This window comes from Pseudophryne corroboree, chromosome 4, assembly GCF_028390025.1.
Source record: "Pseudophryne corroboree isolate aPseCor3 chromosome 4, aPseCor3.hap2, whole genome shotgun sequence".
In the NCBI taxonomy this organism is placed as follows: Eukaryota; Metazoa; Chordata; class Amphibia; order Anura; family Myobatrachidae; genus Pseudophryne; species Pseudophryne corroboree.
This window is the reverse complement of record NC_086447.1, coordinates 891,310,775-891,328,545: the sequence shown is the minus strand read 5'-3', so window position 1 is coordinate 891,328,545 and position 17,771 is coordinate 891,310,775. Positions and strand designations below refer to the sequence as shown.

At 47.6% G+C, this 17,771-nt stretch overlaps 1 long non-coding RNA gene across 1 annotated transcript; it reads right to left on the bottom strand.

Moving 5' to 3' along the window:
* Positions 1-431: 431 nt before the first annotated feature.
* LOC134911869 (uncharacterized) lies at positions 432-16,201 on the bottom strand. Its single transcript, XR_010176917.1, has 3 exons — positions 16,059-16,201; positions 13,249-13,324; positions 432-542 (listed from the first exon to the last, which is right to left on the bottom strand). It is a non-coding gene; the product is annotated as an uncharacterized LOC134911869 (long non-coding RNA).
* Between the last annotated feature and the right edge of the window lie 1,570 nt (positions 16,202-17,771).

The window sequence follows — 17,771 nt, the reverse complement described above, 5'->3', positions numbered from 1 at the left end:
TTCCAGAATAGAATCCTAAGGGGGACAGTTACTAAGCAGTGATAAGAGCGGAGAAGAGAGCCAGTGAAGTTGCCCATGGCAACCAATCAGCACTGAAGTAACATCTTGAATTTGCATACTATAGAATGATACAGAGCTGCTGATTGGTTGATGGGGCCACTTCTCCATTGGCTCACTTCTCTGCTCTTATCACTGCTTAGTAAATGCCCCCCTTAGTCCCTTCACTTTGGGCAAAGAGTGAGACTTACCATCCACATATACCTGAAGACGAAGCGTCCCACTTATTGTGTGCATCAAACCCCCCCAACATACTGTACCTGCTCCCCCCTAGCACTAATCACTCTTAGGGAGTAGAGCGCAATCGGCCAGTCGCCATGCCGTGTATATTGATGTTTGGGCGCCAGTTTTCTGTGAATAATACATGCCTTAGAATGGGGATATGAAGTTTAAAGTCTCTATAGCTCCTGAGGTTTTGACATTAACGGCGTCACTCACTGCAGACAAATAATGGCGTCTTGGGATGCAGGAAGATCTCCCACGACCTGGATGGCAAAAAGTAATGGGCATCCACATTATCACGCTGCTCTACAGAAAACATTTTGCATATAATCGGAGTCAACAGGCAATACTGTCCTGGGCTACAGAAAAGATACATTTTCTATAATGGTACCATGTGTATACCTCCGAATGGCACTTGCACACGTCACCCTGCGCTACAGACAAATGACATTTCTCATTGCGCTCTATCCCCCGCATTGACTGGAAAACACATGGGGCACCGTTTTTTTTAAAAGAGAGGAGGCCCCTCTTTCAAACAATGGGGGTAATTCAGACCTGATCGTACAGTGGGGGTCATTTTGAGTTGTTCGCTCGTTGCCGATTTTCGCAACGGAGCGATTAAGGCAAAAATGCGCATGCACATGGTACGCAGTGCGCATGCGCTAAGTATTTTTGCGCAAAACTTAGTATATTTACTCACGTCCGAACGAAGAATTTCCATCGTTGAAGTGATCGGAGTGTGATTGACAGGAAGTGGGTGTTTCTGGACGGAAACTGGCCGTTTTCTGGGAGTGTGCGGAAAAACGCAGGCGTACCAGGGAAAAACGCGGGAGTGTCTGGAGAAACGGAGGAGTGTCTGGCCGAACGCTGGGCGTGTGTGTGACGTCAAACCAGGAACGAAGCTGACTGAACTGATCGCTATTTGTGAGTAAGTCTCGAGCTACTCAGAAACTGCTAAGAAATTTCTTTGCGCTATTCTGCTAATGTTTGTTCGCAATTCTGCTAAGCTAAGATACACTCCCAGAGGGCGGCGGCTTAGCGTGTGCAATGCTGCTAAAAGCAGCTAGCGAGCGAACAACTCGGAATCACCCCCAGTAGCAGCAAATTTGTTAGCAATTGGGCAAAACCATGGGGGGTCATTCTGACCCGATCGCACGCTGCAGTTTTTCGCAGCATAGCGATCGGGTCAGAACTGTGCATGCGCGCCGGCGCATGGCCGCCTGTTGCTGCGCTACGATCGCCTCTGCCTGATTGACAGGCAGATGCGGTCGATGGGCGGGAGGGGGCGAAACGGCGCGTTTGGATGCCGTTTTGTGCAGGTGTGGCCGGACCGTGCGGGGAGTGGCCCGCAGCGACTGCGTGACGTCACACGCAGCCGCTGCAGGCCGGGGAGCGATGAGTAGCTCCCGGACAGCACGCTAAAGCTGCGCTGGCCAGGAGCTACTCTTGAAGTGCAAAGGCATCGCCGCTGTGCGATGCCTTTGCACTTCTGGGGGGGGGGGGGGCGGCACTGACATGCGGGGCGGACTAGCCCTGTGCTGGGCGTCCCCCCGCATGTCAGTGTGAATGATCGTAGCTGTGCTAACTTTAGCACAGCTACGATCAACTCGGAATGACTCCCCATGTGCACTGGGGCAGATATAACATATGCAGAGAGAGTTAGATTTGGGTGGGGTGTGTTCAAATTACAGTGTAAAAATAAAGCAGCCAGTATTTACCCTGCACAGAAACAAAATAACCCACCCAAATCTTACTCTCTCTGCACATGTTATATCTGCCCTTCTTGCAGTGCACACGGGGGTCATTCCGAGTTGATCGCTAGCTGCCGTTGTTCGCAGCGCAGCGATCAGGCTAAAAATCGGCATTTCTGCGCATGCATATGCACCGCAATGCGCAGGCGCGTCGTACAGGTACAATGAGCATTGTGGGTTTGCACAGAGTCTAACGAACATTCCTGTCGCATGGCCGAACGCAAGAAGATTGACATGAAGTGGGCGTTTCTGGGTGTGAACTCACCATTTTTAGGGAGTGCTTAGAAAAACGCAGGCGTGGAAGAAAAAACATAGGCGTGGCTGGGCGTTCGCTGGGCGGGTGTGTGACGTCAATAGCCGTCCCCCCATCGTTAGAATCAACGCACACGTAGAGTAACTACAGGGCTGGTCTTGTTTTGCACAAAAAGATTTTGCAGGCACTCTGCTGCACAGGCGTTCGTACTTCTGCAAAGCTAAAAAACACTCCCCCGGTGGGCGGCGACAATGCGTTTGCACGGCTGCTAAAAACTGCTAGTGAGTGATCATCTCGGAATGACCCCCATGGTTTTTCCCAACTGCTAACAAATTTGCTGCTACGATCAGGTCTGAATTAGGCCCCATGTGCGACCTTTGTAGGTTTTTTGTCTGGCTGCCAAACAATGGGGGTAATTCAGAGTTGATCGCAGCAGCAAATTTGTTAGCAGTTGGGCAAAACCATGGGGGCCATGTAAATTTAGCACAGCTACAATCATGTTCCCAGACATGCGGGGTGACGCCCAGCACAAGGCTAGCCCACCCCGCATGTCTGTTCGCCCCCACCCCACCCACACACAAGTACAAAAGCATCGCACAGCGGTGATGCTTTTGTACTTGTTGAGTAACTCCCGGCCAGTGCAGCTCTTGCGGCTGGCCGGGAGTTGCTCATCGCTGCCCCTGGTCGCAGCGGCTGCGTGTGAGGTCACGCAGCCGCTGCGGACCGCCCTCCGCACTGTCCGGCCTGACCGCGCCCCCTGTGTTGGCCTGACCGCGCCCCCAAAACGGCTGCCGTACCGCCCCCTCCCACCCAGCGACCTCCTGTGCCTGTCAATCAGGCAGAGGCGATCGCTAGGGGATGACGACATTCGGCCGTCCGGCATGCGCAGTTCCCACCCAATCGCTGCGCTGCAATAAACTGCAGCGAGCGATCGGGTCGGAATGACCCCCCATGTACACTGCAGGCGGGGCAGATATAACATTTGCAGAGAGAGTTAGATTTGGGTGGGTTATTTTGTTTCTGTGCAGGGTAAATACTGGCTGCTTTATTTTTACACTGCAATTTAGATTTCAGTTTGAACACACCCCACCCAAATCTAACTCTCTCTGCACATGTTACACTGCGCACATGGTTTTGCCCAACTGCTAAAAAATTTGCTGCTGCGATCAACTCTGAATTAGGCCCCTTGGGGGTAATTCCAAGTTGATTGCAGCAGGAAATTTTTTAGCAGTTGGGCAAAACCATGTGCACTGCAGGGGGGGGGGGGGCAGATATAACATGTGCAGAGAGAGATAGATTTGGGTGGGGTATATTCAAACTGAAATCTAAATTGCAGTGTAAAAATAAAGCAGCCAGTATTTACCCTGCACAGAAACAAAATAACCCACCCAAATCTAACTCTCTCTGCAAATGTTATATCTGTCCCCCCTGCAGTGCACATGGTTTTGCCCAACTGCTAAAAAATATCCTGCTGCGATCAACTTGGAATTACCCCCCATGTCTTAACCAGTACAGTAAAATATTTTTTATTTTTATTTTAAACGGGCAGGGGGATCTCTTGCCTAGAGCTTCTTCTTGTGCAAAATAACAAAGGGGGTCCCTTAATTTAAAGCGATTGTTTTTGTTTTTTTTTGTTTATATGAAAGGCCTTGTTATGTGACCATAATGGACCTGATTCAGAGATATATGCACATCGCTGCATACGCAGTCAGATCTGCGTGCATCTCCTCACATGCTGGGGGCCACCCAGCACAGGGCAAGGTGCGTACGCATCAAACTAAGGCAGACCCCCCCCAGCGCCGCTTAGCCACCCCGCCAACGCCTAACGCAGTCAATCATCCTTCCTGCATGCGGCCACAAGGAGAAGGATTTCGCAGGCGCACTGCGGCCAGTGCGCAGACCAGGCAGACGCGGCCATTATTCCTATAGATTGTAAGCGTTTAAAATCCTCAGCCCAGAATCCTACTGGTTACATTTTTGGAAAGTTGGTTTAACGCCCAAATCAAGTCTGATTTGTGGCATGACAGTTCTGTGTTGTGTAGGATCGGTTACTCCGCCACCCCACATTATGGGGTACATTTACTAAGCAGTGATAAAGCGGAGAAGTGAGCCAGTGGAGAAGTTGCCCATGGCAACCAATCAGCACTGAAGTAACATCTATAATTTGCATACTATAAAATGATACAGAGCTGCTGATTGGTTGTTGGGGAAATTTCTGCACTGGCTCACTTCTCCGCTCTTATCACTGCTTAGTAAATGTCCCCCTATATGTCCTGTTATGCATCTGTGCCACACTGGGCAATATTTCTCCTATACCTCTATAAATGTGCCATGTTGCAGGTGCTGCGTTCCCAGCCACAGGGTGGCAGCACAGCGCCGCTGTTGGCAGCTCTTTATGAATGGAGTGTGTCAGAATCCAGGAACCTCCTCTGCTTTCCCCGGTTACTCGGCTACATGTCTGTCTGCACGTTTTCAATGAGTCACAGGCAGACTTAAATTCATCTGGCGAAGGGGGGGGGGGGGGGCGGGGGGAGCGAGGAGTTTCAGCTGCTGCTGTGCGAAATGAAAAAGAGAGAGAGGGAGCGCGTGAAAGAGACAATTAGATATTATTAAGTAGGTGTTAACCCTTCCAGCGTGACTTGTCGCAGAACGAAATCAGATTTATTTTCACAATCAGGTTGCAGCGCTAAATTTTAGCGGATACACGACAATTGTGCACGGTCGCTCTATGCACGGTACCTGTGGAACCGCGCCAGGTGCAACGGCTATTATTTATCAATTGCCTGATGCGACAGTAAATTAACCCCTTTTAAATTGCGCCAGGAGTATATTGAGTTGGCTCCGGGGTAACGATGCACCTTGCACCGACGTAATTAAAACCCTCGTCACAGGCTTGGATGACCGAGGCGGCTAAATAGCCTCCAGTTGTCACATTGAGGCATGTGCAATGATGGGGTTAGCAGAACAATGACGACGGACGGACAGGGTATAGATTTCCTATACATTTATACAAACGTGAACTCGAACTTGGCTGATATTGGGTAGGAAGCGGTTAATAATGGTCAGTGACATTGCAGCATGACTGGGCCCTTGTCACTTTTCACCTACATACCAATGTCCACAGCTGTTTTACAAGGCTCTCCAGCACCTTTCCTGGAAATAAAAGATAGGATAGGATTGTGCACAGATACAGGAGGTGAGGAATTCTCCTACCAGGGAAAGTTCCGCCATGAATTATTTATACCCATTTAAATATAGATTTTAGTTTCCAGGGCTGCTCATCACTAAATATTCATGCTACAGGACTGACCTAACCAGTTAACCCCGTCAGTGCCAGCCCGCAATGCCTGGTACTGTCACCGCGCAAGAGATCGCATGCCCACCGTTGTTTAGTGCCCGTGCAGGAAGATATAGCATCCTTGTGTCCTGTCGCTCCCATATAGGCCACGGACACCTTGGAATCTCACAGTGGAGTAAATGGTATTCACGGAGAACATTCAGCTATTAATGGACCTTCAGTTGTCCTGCTGTCCCAGAGCAGATCATAAGACCAGGAGGAGAGTCTCTGGGGCTTTGCCAGATACAATGACAGCATATTCTTTAGGCATTGTGCATCTTTCCCAGCAGACGCTGGTGCCAGGACAGAGAGCGCAGAGCTCTAACCTTGAGAAGATAATGCAGGGCCTCCTCTGACCCTGATCATTCTCCTGATAGGGTGTCTACTGTCATTTTAGGTATTGTTTAATATTAATACACTAAGCAGACCTTATAGTCTCACCCCAAACACAAAACGAATGATTATAAACTCTGCAACATAGCATTTCCCAATATCGAGTGTAAGCTCTTGGAGACAGGTGTCCCATGCTTATACTGTGAGCCGTCCTTGCATCCCTGATCTAAGAGCAGAGTCTTGCTTATCCGATGAAGGTGGATCTACTAACTGAAATGTCATCTGCTGTATAGTGCAGACATCCCCACTCTATGACCAGTGCTGGCAGTCTAGCCTGTAATCAATGCTTGATCAACCAGTCGGCAGGGCAGGCTGCAGCCTAGGGCGCCAGAACTTGGAGGCGTCACTGCCCACAGTAATGAGTATGCGAAGAAGTCATTGTGACAGATATAATATCCAAGATGCTGTGTAACTGTGCGTCCTTGTTGTGCTGCCATCTGCCCCGGACAGCATCTGGTCAGAATGTTGACGTGTTCTGAATGTCAACACTTTCATTGTGTTAACATTGAGCCTAATTCAGACCTGATCGTAGCCGTGCAAAATTTGCATGGCTACGATCAGCCACCCTGACATCCGGGGGGACGCCCAGCATAGGCTAGTCCGCCCCGCATGTCTAGCCCCCACCCCGCTGCACAGGTGCAAAAACATTGCACGGCAGTGAAGAGTAGCTCCCTACCAGCGCAGCTCCTGCGCACTGGCAGGGAGCTACTTGTCGCTCTCCGGGTCGCAGTGGCTGAATGTGATGTCACGCAGCTGCCGCGGCCCACCCCCTGCATGGTCCGTGCATGCCTGCGTTGCCCAGACAGTGACCCCAAAACGGCGGCCGAACACCGCCGGCCCGCCGTCTCCCGCCCAGCGACCGCCGCAGAGGGGATCGCTGGGCTGAGATGCCGATAGCATCTCTGGCATGTGCTGGCGCACTGTGACGCCGGCGCAGTTCAGACCTGATCACCTGCTGTGATCAGAGCTGAATTAGCCCCATTGTGCACATGTCAACAGTTGTTCAATGTGAATACCAGTTAGTTAATATCAGTACTGATTAGGATGGAAATAGATTTATTTATTGAATGTGAATACTTTTAGTTTAACCACTTTTTTGGTGTGGTCACATCAGATTCCATCACTGCAGCCTGATGCACCAGTCAGATATGTCCACTGGGTGGCTGCTGGAAGATAAGCTTCCTGCAGCTACCAATCTCAGAGGGACCTCCTGGACCTTCTGCCTCCTTGTTATCTCCCCCATTGCCTGCTGTGCAGCCATTCCCTGTGGCTGTAGCCCTCTGCTTCCCTGTGTACCCCCGGCACCTGCTCCTCTCTGCAAAATGTAAACCACGATGCCGCAATGGTCAGACCATCGATGATCCAATATATCGGTCATCAGTATTTAAACCGTTGCTTATTTTAAAAAAACAACTTTTTTTCCCCCAATAAAATCGTGTTGGATATGTTTTAAATAGATATTCTTAACCTAATTCAATAATAAATAAAAAATGACAAATTCTGAGCGATTTTTGGAAAAAATATTAGCTAAATATGAAGTGGTTAAAGCTGGGGCTGTTTGGGACTTATACAGTAGGGCTACTAAATGTGATTACATTTACAGTACTTTAATGGTGGCCTCAGATACAGGGAGTGAGGTATATTTGCTAAATGTGGGTGCTATTGATATAATGTTGGCGCAAGTTAGGATGAGCATGGCCTAGAGGTCTCTTATTGCTAGACGTTCATATTTAATGCACCTACTGTATGCTTTTTCCAATCAGCCAAGCCCTGGAGCTAGGCAAACAGCAATTGAGGTTAAGTGACCCTCCCCCCTTACCTCCCTTGCTCAACAGTCACCTACAGTATTTCCCATACAAAATTGATGCTATCTGCAAGGACATCTCCTCCCATCAATCTCTCAACTACAGCTGCCTTTCCGCCCTCTGCTATTTCTAACCTGCCACTGTGAATGAAATCCCTGTATTTCTTTAATCCTCTTCCTCCTTCATATGTCTCCTTGAGCACATTTCCTCTCACCTTCTCTTCTCTCTCACTCTTGATAACTTGTTCCACCTCGCTCTCCTCTTCAATCTGCCCCTCTCATTCGCACCCTTCATTCTTCCTTCACACATTCCCTCATCACACCCATCATCAAAAAACCGTCCTTTGACCTCTCTCCATATCTGCCTTATCTATCGCTCTCCTTTTGCCACCAAGATCCTTGAATTGTTCATCTATAGGTGCCTAACAACTTTCCACTAATCACATTCCCTTATTGAACCTCTTCCTTTTGGTTGCCACTACACTACACTACACTACACTACACTACACTACACTACACTACACTACACATAAAGGGGCCTTATTAAGGTTACTAATTACAGGTTGAGTCTCCCTTATCCAAAATGCTTGGGACCAGAGGTATTTTGGATATGGGATTTTTCCGTATTTTGGAATAACTGCATACCATAATGAGATATCATGGTGATGGGACCTATATCTAAGCACAGAATGCATTTATGTTACATATACACCTTGGCCCTCATTCCGAGTTGATCGGTCGCAAGGCGAATTTAGCAGAGTTACACACGCTAAGCCGCCGCCTACTGGGAGTGAATCTTAGCTTCTTAAAATTGCGACCGATGTATTCGCAATATTGCGATTACTAACTACTTAGCAGTTTCAGAGTAGCTTCAGACTTACTCTGCCTGTGCGATCATTTCAGTGCTTGTCGTTCCTGGTTGACGTCACAAACACACCCAGCGTTCGCCCAGGCACTCCCACCGTTTCCCCGGCCACTCCTGCGTTTTTTCCGGAAACGGTAGCGTTTTCAGCCACACGCCCCTGAAACGCCGTGTTTCCGCCCAGTAACACCCATTTCCTGTCAATCACATTACGATCGCCGGAGCGATGAAAAAGCCGTGAGTAAAATTACTTTCTTCATAGTAAAGTTACTTGGCGCAGTCGCAGTGCGAACATTGCGCATGCGTACTAAGCGGATTTTCACTGCGATGCGATGAAAAATACCGAGCGAACAACTCGGAATGAGGGCCCTTATACACACAGCCTGAAGGTAATTTTAGCCAATATTTTTTATAACTTTGTGCATTAAACAAAGTGTGTGTACATTCACACAATTCATTTATGTTTCATAAACACCTTATACCCCTAACCTGAAGGTCATTTAATACAATATTTTTAATAGCTTTGTGTATTAAACAAAGTTTGTGTACATTGAGCCATCAGAAAACAAAGTTTTCACTATCTCACTCTCACTCAAAAAAGTCCGTATTTTGGAATATTCCGTATTTCGGAATATTTGGATATGGGATACTCAACCTGTATCTCCTTACTGTGAAAACTCACTAATCCTCCTCCTGGATCTGCAGACTTTGATACTGCGAACCACCTGTCCTGTCCTCCCTCAGACACTCCGGTCCTTTGATCTCTGAGAACCTTTCCTGGTTCTCTTCATACCTCACTAGCCACTCCTTTTCGGTCTTCTCCTCTATGGCATGGAAACCTCTCTCTAGACATTGAAGGTGGGATAGGCGCAACTTTTATATGGCATGGAACCTCTCTCTAGACATTGATGGTGGGATAGGTGCTATGTTTATATGGCATGGAAACCTTTCTCTAGGCATTGGTGGTTGTGGGATAGGTGCTACGTTTATGTGGCATGGAAACCTCTCTCTAGATATTGATGGTGGGATAGGCGCTACATTTATATGGCATGGGAACCTTTCTCTAGGCATTGATGGTTGTGGGATAGGTGCTACATTTATGTGGCATGAAGACCTTTCTCTATAAATTGGTGGTGGTGGGATAGGCGCTACGCCTTTCCCAGGTATAGAGTGAATGGAACCCTTAATCAGGCTCTGACCCTCACCTGGATTTGCCCCATTGCTGGAACCTCTCTCACACCCACTCCATTCTAGCATCTTATCCTATTGTGCAACCACTGGTGCTCTGGGTGTCTACTCTGTATCCCTTCTGTGAATCCATCCCAATGCTTTCCTGCACAGCCCTTTTCCTGGGTGAAGGGCAAAGCAGCAGGGTTCCTGTTCCATTTCTTTGCATTCTTAAAATGCACACGGCTATGGTTTTAAGTCAACACAAACAATAGAATGTTTGACAGAGGAGTCATGTTACCCTCAGTTGTAGATTGATGGACATGGAGCCTATTGCTTTGTATTTTCAGTACTGCAGCTGTTTGAATGTAAGTGAAGGGCTGGTAAAGTAGATGGTGAATCTGTCAGAACTTTCACTTCATTGGAGACAAAAAAAAATCTACGTGTAGGTGCTTCATTGTCTATGGATTAGTAATGAGAGACACAAGATATTAAACTTGTCTTTTTGTTTTACTTTATTCCTGACGCATTATATCCACCTTCAAATCTCAGTTCCGCATTACAGCTGCCTCCTAGTGACTGTGGACCCAATATCATTAAGCTGCATGGGTTCTCCATCCTGCAGTGGAGGATGCCCAGGTGATGTGGCGGTAGGGGTACTAATCTAGAATAACATGATGACATTGCGGGGAAATTCTCTTCTCCCAGACTGTCACATGTGACCCAACCCTGTCCTGGATCTTCTGGATCGACAGAAGTGGCTCTAACTTGAACAGTAAATCATTTTACTGAATGGGGAGGGCAAGCAATAGGAATCTAACCAGGAGAAGTGGGGGAGATGCCAGCTGGATAGAGCAGAGAAGAGGTGGCACCACTGGCCAGGACGAACCAGCAGCTGAAAACAGAACACGTTGAGGAGTAGAGAGTGCTACTAATGGTGGATTGCAAAAGAGCTACTGCAGCCTCTCCCATTATACCGCAAGGCAGCCTTGGCCACCAGTAATTATTAAACCCTCCTAGACTACCAGGTGTTGGGCACTAGGCCCGTGGGTATGGTCAGGCCTTAAGCCGGTGCGGCAGATAGGCAGGAAATAGCCTGTGCCCCCAGTGAGTCACCCAGGTCACTCTATCATCAATAGGCCAGATGCCCATTTTACGGGACCTAGGCAATAGGCCAAGGTCACATAAACTGTAGTTAGGTAGGTATACGGTTTGAGTCTCTTAATAGAGTGACTACGGGCTTTAGGCCCAGGATACTTGGTGTTAAAAGTAGGCAGGCATTAGGCCTGAGCCCTTGAAATAGCCTGGGCATAAGGCCCAAGTTACTGAAGAGTGCCAGATAGGCAGGCACAAGATCCATGCCCATTATTAGTAAACAATAAACACTGTGTCCCATTAATGAGTTTGGGGAATAGGCTCAGGTTACATAAATAGTCCGATGTTCCCGTTGATTATCTGATGCTGCATCTCCGAATGGATGCAGCGAATCTGAGAACCCTCAGGTCGTATCTCATTTCAAAAGACGACACCTACATCATTTACATACTTTGTCAGAACCGCTGCTGCCAAATATGCAGCACCTATCACGCCTGAATCAGGCCCACATTCTGTATCCTTGTCTAAGAGAACGATAGCTGAAAGTGAAGCCACTACATGAGCACGGGCAGGTAATGTTCAGCGCTCACTGTTGTTAGAGAAACAAACACAGTAAATGTAACGGAAAGAACCAGTTGTTCCATCTAGTGTACTCTGCACTTTTCACAATAGCTTCATGATTGTAATATGCACTTTTTTGTGCTCAGAGAGGGTGCTTACTGTATAATTAAAATCCCTAAGCTGGGTTCTAAAATACTGTATACTACAAAAGCCCTTGATAATTGAATAATACATGCACCTGAAATCGCCTTTTGAAAATTCAGAAACACACTGTTGTTTCCTTTTGTAACTGGTTGTGAGTAACAGTCCTTCTTTAGCAACATCTATAATCATGGTAAGAATATGCCAATTGCACTGATCTTATGGGTGCAAGTGATGCTAATGAAAATCTGCCAAATGACAGCAACAGTCTGTTTCTCATATTTAAACAGTAAATTTCAGTTAAAATCTCTGGAGTTTTTGAGGTAAGTTCCATAAATATTTGAATGAATCCAAAAAAACGTAGATTTTTTTGCCTGAGCAAATGGCCACCCGCTGCTTTGACCCAATGTCTTTGTGATGCTATAGCGGTGTCATCAACCTACCTAATCCATCTTTGACGCTATTTCCAAATCCTGTAGAACGTTAAGATTACCCAAAAAAAAATGTGTCCTAGGAGCAGGAAACTGTCAACAGCCCTGCATGCAGGTGGGGCTCCAAAAACATTCCACTCATGCATTGAATGCCAGGCATTTTGTCCTAATTTGCATAGCTAAAAGGGGGCATGACATTGTCACAATGTAGGTATTATTTTTTTCTTATTATTTAGGCAGATGTAGGGATCTTTGCATGGCTGGTTGTATCATGGGTTTTGATTTTGCTTTTTTCAATTTTGGGAAGTGATGACATCATCAGGTGGGTTCGGGACATGGGGGCAGATGTATTAAGCCTGGAGAAGTGATAAAGTAGAAAGGTGATAGCGTACAAGCCAATCAGCTCCTAACTGTCAAGTTACAAGCTGGGTTTGAAAAATAACGGGAGCTAACTAGCTGGTGCATTATCACCTTCCACTTTCTCACTTCTCCAGGCTTAATACATCTGCACCATGGTTCTAAAAATACGTACATATATGACTTAGGGCGAGATGTACTAAGCAGTGAAAAGAGTAGAGAAGAGAGCCAGTGGAGAAGTTGCCCATGGCAACCAATCAGCATTGAAGTAACATTTAGAATTTCCATACTATAAAAATATACAGAGCAGCTGACTGGTTGCCATGGGCAATGTCTCTACAGGCTCACTTCTCCACTTTTTTCACTGCTTAGTACATCTCCCCCTTAGCTCAGTGGCGGACCTACATTACTGGGGCTCTGAAGCTTGTACTGTTATGGAGGCCGTTTCGTAACCAGCACCAATAAGGCAACATCCAACAAGGTCCAACGGTCCTTGCTGCCCTTGCAAGGACCCCGAGGCCCAAATGGCGGAGAACGTGGTGGTGAGGTGGAGTCCTTCAAAATGGGTGGGGCAGATGTGGGTGACAGGGTCGAGAGTCTGTGGGGCAGGTCTGGTTATAGCACACTCCTGCCCAATCTAATGTCTACCTCTCACAGCACTCCCACCCCCTTTCAATAATTGCCTCAAAGAACCCTTCTTCATTAATTACCTCACAGATACCCCCCTTTTCAATAATCACCTCACGGAACCCCCACTTCATTTTTCACCTCACAGCACTCTTTCCCACCTCTCTTCAATAACCGCCAGCAAAATTACCTCATTAGACGGCTCCTTGTCCCGGGCTCCTTCTCACCTTTCATTGTTCCCAGCTTCCTCTCAGGGTCCGCCATTCCTGGGAATGTCACAAAGAGAAGTTTTGCAGGCTGTTGGGAATTGTAGTTTAAAACGGATACATGTTTCACGCTATTTACAGAAAGCAAATCCCAGAGCTAGACTACAACTCCCAGTAGCCCCCGCTGTACTAAGCGACGCGCATTCAAGCTGTAATAGCAGCTACGCTATACTAGGACCCTGGTTGTCAGGGTGTTATTGGTGACGAGCTATAACCATACAGTACAAAAAAAAAACAAGAGGTGAAAATGGACCTGTCTGGGCTAAGAGGCCCTGAAGCTTAAGCTCCCTAAGTTTCATAGTAGATCTGTCCATGACTTAGCCCAGTGTGACAATCCCCACATCTGTTGCATCTCCTGCGATGATGATGATGGTTCCACCAGTATCGGTTGGTTGGAATCAGGTGCATGCACTATTAGGTAAATATTATAATCTGGCATGAGCAGTTGTATGCAGCGGCGTCTCTAGAGAGGAGGGGACCCGTGTGCAGACTCCGTGTGTGGGACCCCTCCTCTCCCGTAGCCGTTGCAACGCTGCTAGCGCTCTGAGCGCTGTAGACTCTGGCACAGTGCCAGAGTCTACAGCGCATGCGCAGGACTTCAAAAAATGGCCACCACACCATTTTTTCGGAGTCCTGCGCATGCGCTGTAGCTACGGGAGAGGAGGGGCCCACACACGGTCAGCGATGGACTCTGGAAAGGTAAGTATAGGAGAAATAGGTGCAGTGTGTGCGGTGTGGGGCCCCCCTGGACTCGCCAATGGTTGTATGTATTTACAGGCAGGGCTGTCCTTTGTGGAGGTCCAGTCATTGTTCCCCATTACAAAAATTATGTTGACTTTTCCCTTAAGTTTCGCTCCATAACAGGACGTGCCGGAGGGTTTGTGACGTTCCGATGACACCATCTACAATATACGGCACTGTCCACAGACTATCCGTTCGGAGAAATGGAAATATAAACACAGCTCAGAATGCCGAAGCAAAATAATGAAAAGTTATCTGCGCAAAATTTTGCAGTCATTTCTCTCATCTGTAGGTAAAAGGACGGAACGGGTTTATGGCCACATGAAGGCCAGAGTCTGCAGCCACTTTATCTTTCTGCTTTGTCTTTGCCCCTTCTATCCAAACAGGAAACTTACAGTAGAATTTTCTTTGTTATATGGAATTCGTATCTTGTTACTATTTTTGTTACTCATTAGTGTATTTATGGACCAATTTGAGCCCTCCACTGCAAGTGTCCTCTGAATTGCATGGCTGTAAATGATTACTTATTACTTGCAGAAAAAATGTCAGAACTGCAGAGGATGACTGCGTAAAATAAACAGTTACACTAATAATAATAATAATAATAATAATAATAATATACCTGATACTGGCAATATTCCACTCATGTCAATTAATATCACAGATGAGTGGGTCCAGAGGCATGGTGCATCAATAAAGGGGCAGCTGAAGGTGTCCACTCATCCAGGATGAGGGTAAAGACAGGCTGAACACTCCCTCTACATAAGTTGTCCAAGCCAGAAGCCTTGGTAACTACCTTATTTCTTTGCTTTACACAGACGTCCCAATCTATCTACTCATGCCCTCCACATCTTAGGCTTACCTCATCCTTTACACTGGTTGGTACAGTAAAATGGCGGCTGGGGACAGACATTATGAATGCACAAGCTGGGACATCAGTGGTAAGTGCCGCAATCATTTTGAGGTGGTCCTGATCTGTTTTTGAAGTTTTAGAGACTGTCAAGTTCCGTTGTCCAAGAATCCCAGGGGATGTCCCATTTTGGTGTCCAGAAGGTGTCCACACAACAACTACTCTGAGTCTGAACAGTAACTGTCAAGTACGGCTGTAGAAGAGACTGGAGGTCCAAGGCAGCCACTAGCATCCCAGTTACCAGCCTTCACATACCCCCAGGACTGTATGATTGACACATATACGTGGGGACTATAAGCAACCCTGAAAAGCACTCATTTGACAGCACACTAGGTTGCTACTTGTAAGTAGAAAGGTTCTCCACTTACACTGCCCCTATTTGTGAGGGGATAACCACCCCAATCATCTTCTACCCCATTGTTAGCCTATAAGCTATACTCAGCAGCATTTACTGGGAGAGGGATCAATAGGTTCCCTCCCCAGCAATAACCGCTAGCATATGTGTGGTAGCGAGCAGGGGTCCCAAAGAAGGAATGAAGTGATGGCAATGGCTCACAGTGATCTTGTACCCATATGTCTAACCATTGCTGAGTGGGACAAGGAAGAGGGTAGAGGGCCTCGCCTCAGAGCTTCCATTCTAAAGAGAAGGGGTAATAACACTTACCAAAATGTACAGCCATTAGTGGCTGTTCTCGCCTCCCTGGTGACTGGACACGCCCCCTCTGGCTGCTGGGGCTCCTCGGTGACGGGCCCTACGATTGCTTGCCCCCGTAGAGCCCATTATGCCCAAGTCTCTGCAAGCTGTATTGTTTGCATTACTAACACATGAATTGCACTTTCAGTAATATCCTATGATGAAGTGCAGAGCAGTGACAGTACAAAATAAAGTATCGGGGTAACTAAAGTGGGAACAGGTAGCTTAAAAAGGGGGCTGTGTGCATCATTCAGATGTGGGTGTCTGCAGTAACAAGTTATGTTCCAGGCCCGTGTAACAGGTTTATCATTCATGAGGTATCAGGTGTGTCTGGAGAGCCGTGCAATCCCACCAGGTGACACAGACAGGTGAGGGTGTGTCGCAGTTACCTGAGTAAACTGTTTAACCACATCCGATAAATCTTTCTGATTGACAGCCGGTGCGTGACGTGAACCTATTATCACCTGGCATGCAGGGGTTAACCGTGCTTCTTAGAACAGGACAGGTAGTGTCCAGCAGCGTGTGAGATCCAGGTCCATCTACCTGCCCCAAGGACCTGGCTTAGGGCAGCACAGCCCAGTTCTCTGACTACAACAGGTTGTATCTTGTTTCCCTGATAAAGGAGCTGGAGAGAAGGTTGCACATCTCCAACGGCTGCCTATGGGGCACGTGAGGCACGGGAGTAATATTAGCTAAGCTTAGTGCGTGCAGTTCATGTGCTACGTGATCCGCCTTAGCTGACATCCAGTATTCAAAGGTTAGTGAGGTAGGTGAGAGCCAGGCCCCACACGACATCGTGGGCCCTCCTGAACACCTGCACAAAGATCACCTGTGCGTTCTCGTATTGCACCCTTTCATTACCTAGTCTTATAATTTATGACTTGGAAGGGACGGTTGTGCAAAGCTTTCAATCTCCTGTACTTGCTCTGATTGCAGTGGCTGCAGATTTTCCTCACACCAAGTTCCACTGTGCTCAATCTGTGACTGTGTATGTGTGTAAAGTCAATTCCTCTGCTGTTAATGTTGCAACTCAGTGGGGTAGATTAACTAAGATGGGAGTTCTATTTAAGATGGGATGTTGCCCATAGCAACCAATCAGATTCCACGTATTATCTTCTAGAAGGTGCTAGATAAATGAGAAGTAGAATCTGATTGGTTGCTATGGGCAACATCCCATCTTAAATAGAACTCCCATCGTATAGGCCCGACACACTGGCCGATTTTCTGAAAGATATGAACGATCTCGTTCATAAATGAACGAGAACTCGTTCATATCTTTCAGTGTGGAGACTCCTGCGATGAACGATGCGCGGCCCCGCGCTCGTTCATCGCTGGTCTCCCGTCGGCTGTGCATGCAGGCCAATATGGACGATCTCGTCCATATTTGCCTGCACTTCAATGCAGCCGTGTGACGGGGGGAGTGAAGAAACTTCACTCCCCCCGTCACTGCCCCCTTCCCGCCGCCGGGTCGCTCGTCGGCCGTATCCGCCGTCGGGCAGCTCGGCGGCGGGTCGGCCAGTGTGTAGGGCCCCTTAGTAAATTTACCCCCGTGTCTCTAGCACGCTGTGAGTGGCTTTTCGCTTTGTCTGCAATGCAACTAAGGGCCTAGAAGATTCAGATCTGATCATAGGGGGTGATTCCGAGTTGTTCGCTCGCTAGCTGCTTTTAGCAGCATTGCACACGCTAGGCCGCCGCCCTCTGGGAGTGTATCTTAGCTTAGCAGAATTGCGAATAGAAATTTCTTAGCAGTTTCTGAGTAGCTCCAGACTTACTCCTACACTGCGATCAGATCAGTCCGTTTCGTTCCTGGTTTGACGTCACAAACACGCCCAGCGTTCAGTCAGACACTCACGCGTTTTTCCCTGACACGCCTGCGTTTTTCCGCACACTCCCAGAAACCGGTCAGTTTCCGCCCAGAAACACCCACTTCCTGTCAATCACACTCCGATCACTTCAACGATGAAAAATCTTTGTTCGGGCGTGAGTAAAATTACTATGTTTTGTGTTAAAATACTAACCGCATGCGCACTGCGTACCATGCGCATTTTTGCCTCAATCGCTCCGTTGCAAAAATCGGCAACGAGCGAACAACTCGGAATGAC